Source organism: Ictidomys tridecemlineatus, chromosome 6 (genome assembly GCF_052094955.1).
Source record: "Ictidomys tridecemlineatus isolate mIctTri1 chromosome 6, mIctTri1.hap1, whole genome shotgun sequence".
Lineage (NCBI taxonomy): Eukaryota > Metazoa > Chordata > Mammalia > Rodentia > Sciuridae > Ictidomys > Ictidomys tridecemlineatus.
In genome coordinates this window covers 142866613-142874034 of record NC_135482.1, presented here as the reverse complement: position 1 = coordinate 142874034, position 7422 = coordinate 142866613, and positions in this window count along the sequence as shown.

The window sequence follows — 7422 nt, the reverse complement described above, 5'->3', positions numbered from 1 at the left end:
CTACCATGTTTTAGCCACCATTATTTGGATTATTTTACAGGGGTAATGATCCCATTTTTCTTGTGGAAGGACATCAAATAGTAAGACTTTTCTGTTTTCTTATTTTACTCTTATCTTGACTTTTGCTTTTCACTCAATTGAATGTACCAATCCAGCAACATTCCTAAGTGGAAGCCTCTTTCCCTACTTATCTAGGGTTAAAGAGAGGGTGTGATTTAGTTCTTCAGACTCAAATCTAACCAAATGATCATTGCCTAGACCCTGCCTAGGCGCACCTAGGTTCACCCTGAACTGCTTTCTCTAGCATGTCTGTTAGTGAGGACATATCACTTTCTTATAGTGAGCTATTCCCCAAAAGCTCATGGGTGAGAAAATGCAAAGATTAGAGGAGAAATGATTGGGTTGTGAGAGCCTTAACCAAACCAGTGAATTAATCCCCTGATAGGACTAATTGAGTGGTAACTAAAGGAAGGTAGGGTATGGCTGGAGGAAGTGGTTCCCTGGGGGCATGCCTTTGGGATATTTATTTTGTATCTCATCAGGTGTCTCTGTCTGCTTTCTGATCATCATATGAGCCATGCCCCTCCACAACACTCTTCCTTACTTTATGTGCAACCTCACTTGGAGCAAAGAGGAATTGAGCCTTCCATCTACAGACTGAGACCTCTGATGCTGTGAGCCCCCAAACAAACTTTTCCTTCTCTAATATTGTTCTTGTCAGGTCTTTTAGTTACTGTAGAGAAAAACCTGATTAAAACATACTTTGAACAACTTAGTCTCACATTTCTGCATCCCTTTAGAAGGTAGAAATAAGAGGGAAATAATTATTAGCAATCCCAACTCCCATCAGAAGATTAAATGGAAAAAAAGTATAAAACACATCTATCTCAAAATTCAGAGGAAATGAAATCTGGTTTGCAGGTGAAAGCTCAGAGATGACAAGGCATGCAACTCTGGTTTAGCAGCCCCCAGCACCACCACCAGGTGTGGGAAGAATGCTAATGCCATCCTCTTTTCCTCTATCAAAAAGAAGGCATAAGAGATTTAAAAGAATGCATCACCTTTGTCTTGTCATCATAATAGTTATTGTTTTTTGACTGGAAAAAATATATATAAATAAATTACTTTTTATATGTCTTTATATATAAAGAACATCTTATAGATGCTGGCAGTTAGAAAAGTTTACTAAGTAAAACCACAGACAGTCTGGAAAATGTAGTCTGAGTGTAAGCCTTTTCATGTGCAAAAGGAATCATATGACCCTCATTTCTCTTACTTGGTGGGTGCAGGGATCAAATAAAAGAGGTTGAGAAATGTTGTACAGCTCTCTAAAGCCCCGAACACATTACAGTATTTTTATTATGTTCTGTTATCCTCTGTTCTCTTGGTTTGAAGCATTTCTATTTTTGAAACAATTCTCACCCATTTGGGTGTCTGTAAAATTTTTGACTCCTTCATATTAATTCTTCTAGTGACTCCTTTCAGGACTTACTCCTGAACTCACTGAAATAGAGTGCTTACATAGATTGTTTTATAATCAAGAAAGTGACCTTTTGGAGGCCATGTGACTCTCAAGCTGCCAGCATCTCCTTGTTGATATGATTGCTTTTTTCAGTATCAAAATTTCTAATTACTAAAATCAACTTGTCATTAAAATGGCTTTCTCTCTGGAAGGTCTTATTCACTATCTGTCCCATTATCTCTCCTAGATCTTCCTTGAACTTATTTATTTTTCCATTAACAGATTACTATCTATATATCTAATCAGTTTTGTTTATTTCCTCCTACCAGTTTTACTACTTGGACTTCACCATATTAGATAACCATTGTAATCTTTTCAGGTCATTTCAAAGTTCCCTTTCAGTTTTCCTCAGATGATGTGGTTTTTGGAAAGTTAATATCCTTGAAAAATTGTTGAGTTTAAAAAAAAAAGTGAAGCAAAAATAGTTTTAACACATAAGGTGGGTTACAGACCCATAAAAGTTATTTTAAGTCAAAATGATATAAATCAAACCTGATTTTCTTATAGAAATAATAGTAAACTATTTCTGACAGAGAGGTATAGCACTGAATTTTTTAAAGAAAGGTCCATATATTTTATATTTAACCTTATATAAATAAATTTTAAAAATCTGAATACTAGATCTTTTCAGAGATTATTAGTGGAATAAGCTTTCCAATCTCTTACAATTGTACTTACTACATTACTTAGTATTGACTTAGTAGTTATATTTCACCAGAGTTAAATCTTATTTTAATAATTCCAGACGTAGTTATTTTGAAAAAAATGAAGAGGAGAGATATGTTTTATTAGGTCAAAGTGTTCTGAAATGCTTTTTTGCTTTTTAGTGTATAATTAAAATGGACATTTTTGAGGTAGCTTTCTCCTGGAGCCTTCTACAAGGAAGGCTATGGAAAACTGAAAGAATCCTGAGGCTTTGAAATAGGAGTGAATCCTTTGATAAGCAAATCAAACTATAGATTAGAATGGGATCATTTGTGTAGTTCTCCGAAGAAGAATCATCTATGTGAAACTGTCTGAGGTTGATAAATGCAAAACTGCAGAACAACTCAACTCCCCAGCTTTCTCTAGGGACAGAGGAGCAAAGAGAACTTGAAATAGGTTTCATATGGAAATTGTCATACCCAGTTTTGTCTTTTAACAGCAATGTTATTCTTTTAACTCAGGATAAAAATGGAGCTCTGCTTTTTTAACAAAAGCCTTCATGTAACAGTGAAATAAATTAATATCTCATACAGGTTCCTTGGCACAGAGAAGGTGCTCAGTTGTTATTTACTGAATAAACAAATGAACTAATGGCTTTAGGTAGCAAAATGACGAATTGAAAGTTAAAGCAAATGACTTTGCTTTTATAGATCCCCAAACAAGAATCTGAATTGGCAGCCTGACGACATTCAGCTCTTTTCCCCATGTCAACTTATCCTGGATGTTTTTTGTGTATTGAGCCATCAGGTCACAGCACCAGCACTAATCAAATACCCCAACCGTAGATCTAGCCACAGTTTACACCTATGCAGTTGATGCAACATAAATATTCTGGCCAGCTTTCTCTTAAATCTGCATGCAAGGACATTACAGGAGTTATGGTAATATAAAATTTTCTACCTTCATCATATTTATAGTAATGAGTGGTTTAATTGACTTCCCTACAGCAGAACTCTCTTCCTCTTGAATTAAAGTAAGAGTAAAGATGGGGATATTAAACTCTATTAATAGTTTAAGACATAATAAATGGCTCAACCAGAAATAGCTGACTCAGAGACAGATGAAGATATTTTAATTTCTCAAAAATTTATGTGCATGGACTGATTCTCCAAGTACAGAATAGGGAAACTCTGCATGAATGAATGAAATGCTCTACAGCCCAAATCAGAAACTGTGGGAGAGGACTCTGCATTCTTTAAAAAACTTTTCTGGTTGTTCTGGTACATTCTATGTTTTGCCAGTCATTGCCTTCTGGTTTCTCTTATTGATAAAATAAAAAGAAAACCTAAATTAATTAGAATTATGCATCATCTTATGTATTATGTCCCAGAAAGAATATTCACATCAATAAGCAACTAAAGAGTCTTAAGTGTAACAATAAAAACAGCAGCTGTAGCAGTCATATTCTTAATTGTATTCTTAAATATTTTCAAGAAAAAGGCAACATGATTAGTATTTGAGGAGGAAACTCATAAAAATGGCTCTAATATTTGTCAGCAAGAAGAACAAATTCACCCATATGAAGAGCTCTCTTTGAGTGAATTCACTGTATGCAGTAGGCATTATGAAGGTATTCTTCATATTGCTATTTTGGTAAATGTTCAGGGAAGCACTACTGGATAAGCAATTACTGCCTTTATTTTAAAAACAAGACATGGATTAGAAAAGCAAAATAAATTAAATGAATGCGTTAAGCTCACACCAATTATGCATGTTTGGAGTTTGCACATCAAATTTAGGGAAACCATCAATCACTGTAAGAGAAGGCAGAGAAGAGGGGCAGAGACAGAGGGAAATAGAGATGCCTACTTACCACAGCACGGGAGCATGTAAGCCTGCCACTGTTAGTGAAACCTAAATGCTTGTGCTCCTGGAGCTGACCCTCCCTATTCAATTTGCCTGCTTGCTCTTCTAACCACCACCATCTGTTTCCTTTCTTTCATTCCTGATTGGACCTCTAGTTCTTTGTCCCTGGAGGTTCTAATTCAACACATCTGGGATGGAGGTCAAAAAAAGATACTGCTCAGGAGTGGAAAAACTTCTGGAGAGTCTGCTCACTCTTTAAGCTGATCACTCAGAGTTGCTTCACATGATGTTAGATATAAGATAGAATTTTCAGCATCTAAAATCCTTCCTTATTCCCCCCCCATCATTTTGCATCAGGATTTCTCCCTCTAGTGTCCATATTTTCCCACCTCAATTTTTATTTCTATCATCTGCACAATAATTGGGTATTTTAGACAATTTCTTTCATCTTTCAGTGGTAATAGGAATTTAAGCATGAATATTTGGTATGGTCTTCAACCAAAATCTTTTCAATATAGAAGTATGGAGAGAAGGTGTCTGAGTCCCTGACACAGGGCAGACATTTCATTCATAATTGTTGATTGAGCGACAAATGTATCATTTTGCATACAAACCCCAAGTTCTCATATGGTTGGATGGCTTGTTCTCTGATCCCCTTTCCCCATGCCATTCTATTTTTGGACTAAATATTTACCTTTTTTTCTAATTTTGCTGGATTTCTAACTATATATTTTTAATATCCTCTTTTGAATTACACATTTCTCTGAAAATCAGCTTCGTTTTGCTGATCCTTATTGTTATCTTTTATACCACTGGTGTTCTTTATGTATCTGCAAATCTTTGGTCAATCATTTATTTTAATAGTTAGATCCTGAAAAGGTATGGGTTTCTTTTTCTGATGTACAGAGTGTTATTTATCATTGTACTTGACCATAAATTTTGCAGAGACCTCAATAAATGGGAGAAAATTGGGATTGATTGGCAGTCTTCACTTTAGGGTAAATAGATGGATATTCAGATGAGGCCTCTGAATCTCCAGAAGAGAGAGGGTTTTACTATGTGGTTCCAACACTCCATTAGAATTTTTTGATATCACTTTATCGCAATTTCATTCTTTAGAGAAAAGCCACTGGTCTTTTGGCCAAGTTGCGTCCTTTATTATGGTTTAAATATGAAGTGTCCTCCAAAAGCTCATGTGTGAGACAATGTAAGAAGTTTCAGAGGTGAAATGACTGGGTTGTGAGAGCCTGAACCTCATCAGTAGATTAATCCACTGATATAGATTAACTATAGGTAGGTAGGGTATGACTGAAGGAGGTAAGTCACTGGGGGTATACTTTGGGGGCTTATAATTTGTCCCTGGTGGACTGAGTTCTCTTTGCTTTCTGCTTGCCATGGTCTAGAGCTACTTTCTTCCTCCACACCCTTCTGTCATGATGTTCTCTTTGATCTTGGGCCTGTAGCAATGAAAATGTTGTCTGTGGACTGAGACCTCTGAAATTGTGAACACCAAATAAACTTTTCCTCCTCTAAAATGTTTCTTGTCAGGCTTATTGGTCATAGTGGCAAAAAAGCTGACTAAAACAGGTTGGTGTGTGAGTGTGTGTGTGTGTGTGTGTGTGTGTGTCCATAATAGCAGGATAATTGCATACCTAGTGCCCAGTTGTTCCTTTTATAGACCTGCAATTAATTTTCAGATTTTTATCTCCCCTTCTTACTTTGGCACTCTGTGATAGATGTTGAAGTATAGCTCAGTGCTCTCTAGAATTTTGAAGAATAGTTAAGCTCTCATTTCTATTGTAGTCCCCTCATAGTTTATTTCTGTATTGTAGTATTTTAATTGGTTTTTTATCCCTGATTTATTGAGAGATGTTATTACATTTCTAAGTGGTTAGTTGTTTTGTTCTGTTTGGCTTTTTGTTGTTAATTTCTACTTCTATTATAATAGGTTCAGAGAAATGTGACACATTGTTTTTGACTATGGCATGTTATTAAGTTTGGGGGTTTTGTCTTGTTTGTTTTTGGAATGAAGGAAATGAGCAAATTTTGGCTGCTTGTTCCTGAATTTTCCTCTAAATCATGGAGAATTCTCAGAAGGAATCCTCAGGTGAGGTAGCAACCTCTGATGATAGAAGCTGGAGGGCACAGCTCACTTCTGAATGCAGTCTCCAGCTGCGCTCAGTGAAGGGTACTAAGGGGGTTCCTTAAGTCTTTGATGTAATCTTTGCCTACTGCTCAACAATCTCTACACTCTTTCATCTTCCGTCTGTGGGGTATTGAGAATGCCTTTCAGTCTAAATGCAGTTATGAGTAGCACATAGTAAAGGAGGTAATGTCAAGACTATTGTGATTTGGAGATTTTACTATTTGCTAAAGGTTTTCTTTCTTTCTTTCTTTCTTCTCTTTGTTTTCCTGTAGTTATTAGAGTAGTTAACAAACACCTCATTTCCTTCTTGAACTGGATACTCCATCTTGAACTGTCCACTTGATTCACCAAGTGGACCCTGAGAATGTAAATTGCTGTCACTTTTGTTCCTGGTAAAGTTTGCAGACTTCTGTAACATTTCCCACTTACAATACTCACACACAGGTGCATGCTCACATACACATACACACACACACACACACACACACACACACACATACACACAAAGACAGAAGAACAAGCATTTGTTTACATGTAACACTGATGACTCTAAACTTCAAATTGGTGATTTTGGTGGGTACGAGTCCACTTGTTTCTATTTACTCACCATTTGATATATATATATATATATATATATATATATATATATATATATATATATATATATACCATTTTATTTCTCTTTTACAAAAACTAATCCAAGTTTTCTTCTATGGATAGCACTGATACTTTTTTTTCCCCTAGCTCTATTACAGATATTATCTCATTTACTTTAATTTCTATTGTGACTGAAGGGAGGAAATGTAAACATATGGGCTTCAATTTGATATCTTAAAATCATTAATTTATTGTCTTTGTTTCCTTTTAAAAAATAAAACCTCCATGCTTCTACTAGCACAAAGCTTTTTGATTTAATGTCTTATGATCTCCTTGACAACATGGTCCACTTAAAGTAGTTTACCTCATTCCCCTAAGGAGTGCTTGCAATTTCTTATAAGCACTCTGACACAAAGTTGTGTTAGGAAATCTGGTTAAGTAACATTACAACACATTTAACACAAACATTGGAACTAAGGGATAAATTTCTTATACACACTTGCCATACCTTAATAAACTTACCTGCTGGATATCCATTTACCTGACTCCAAACCATTGGCACACCAGTTTGTCAATTAGGCTCACAGGGAAAACTTTTGTGGATGTGCAGTATCTCCATTCAGACCTTCTTGTTTTCCAGCTTTTT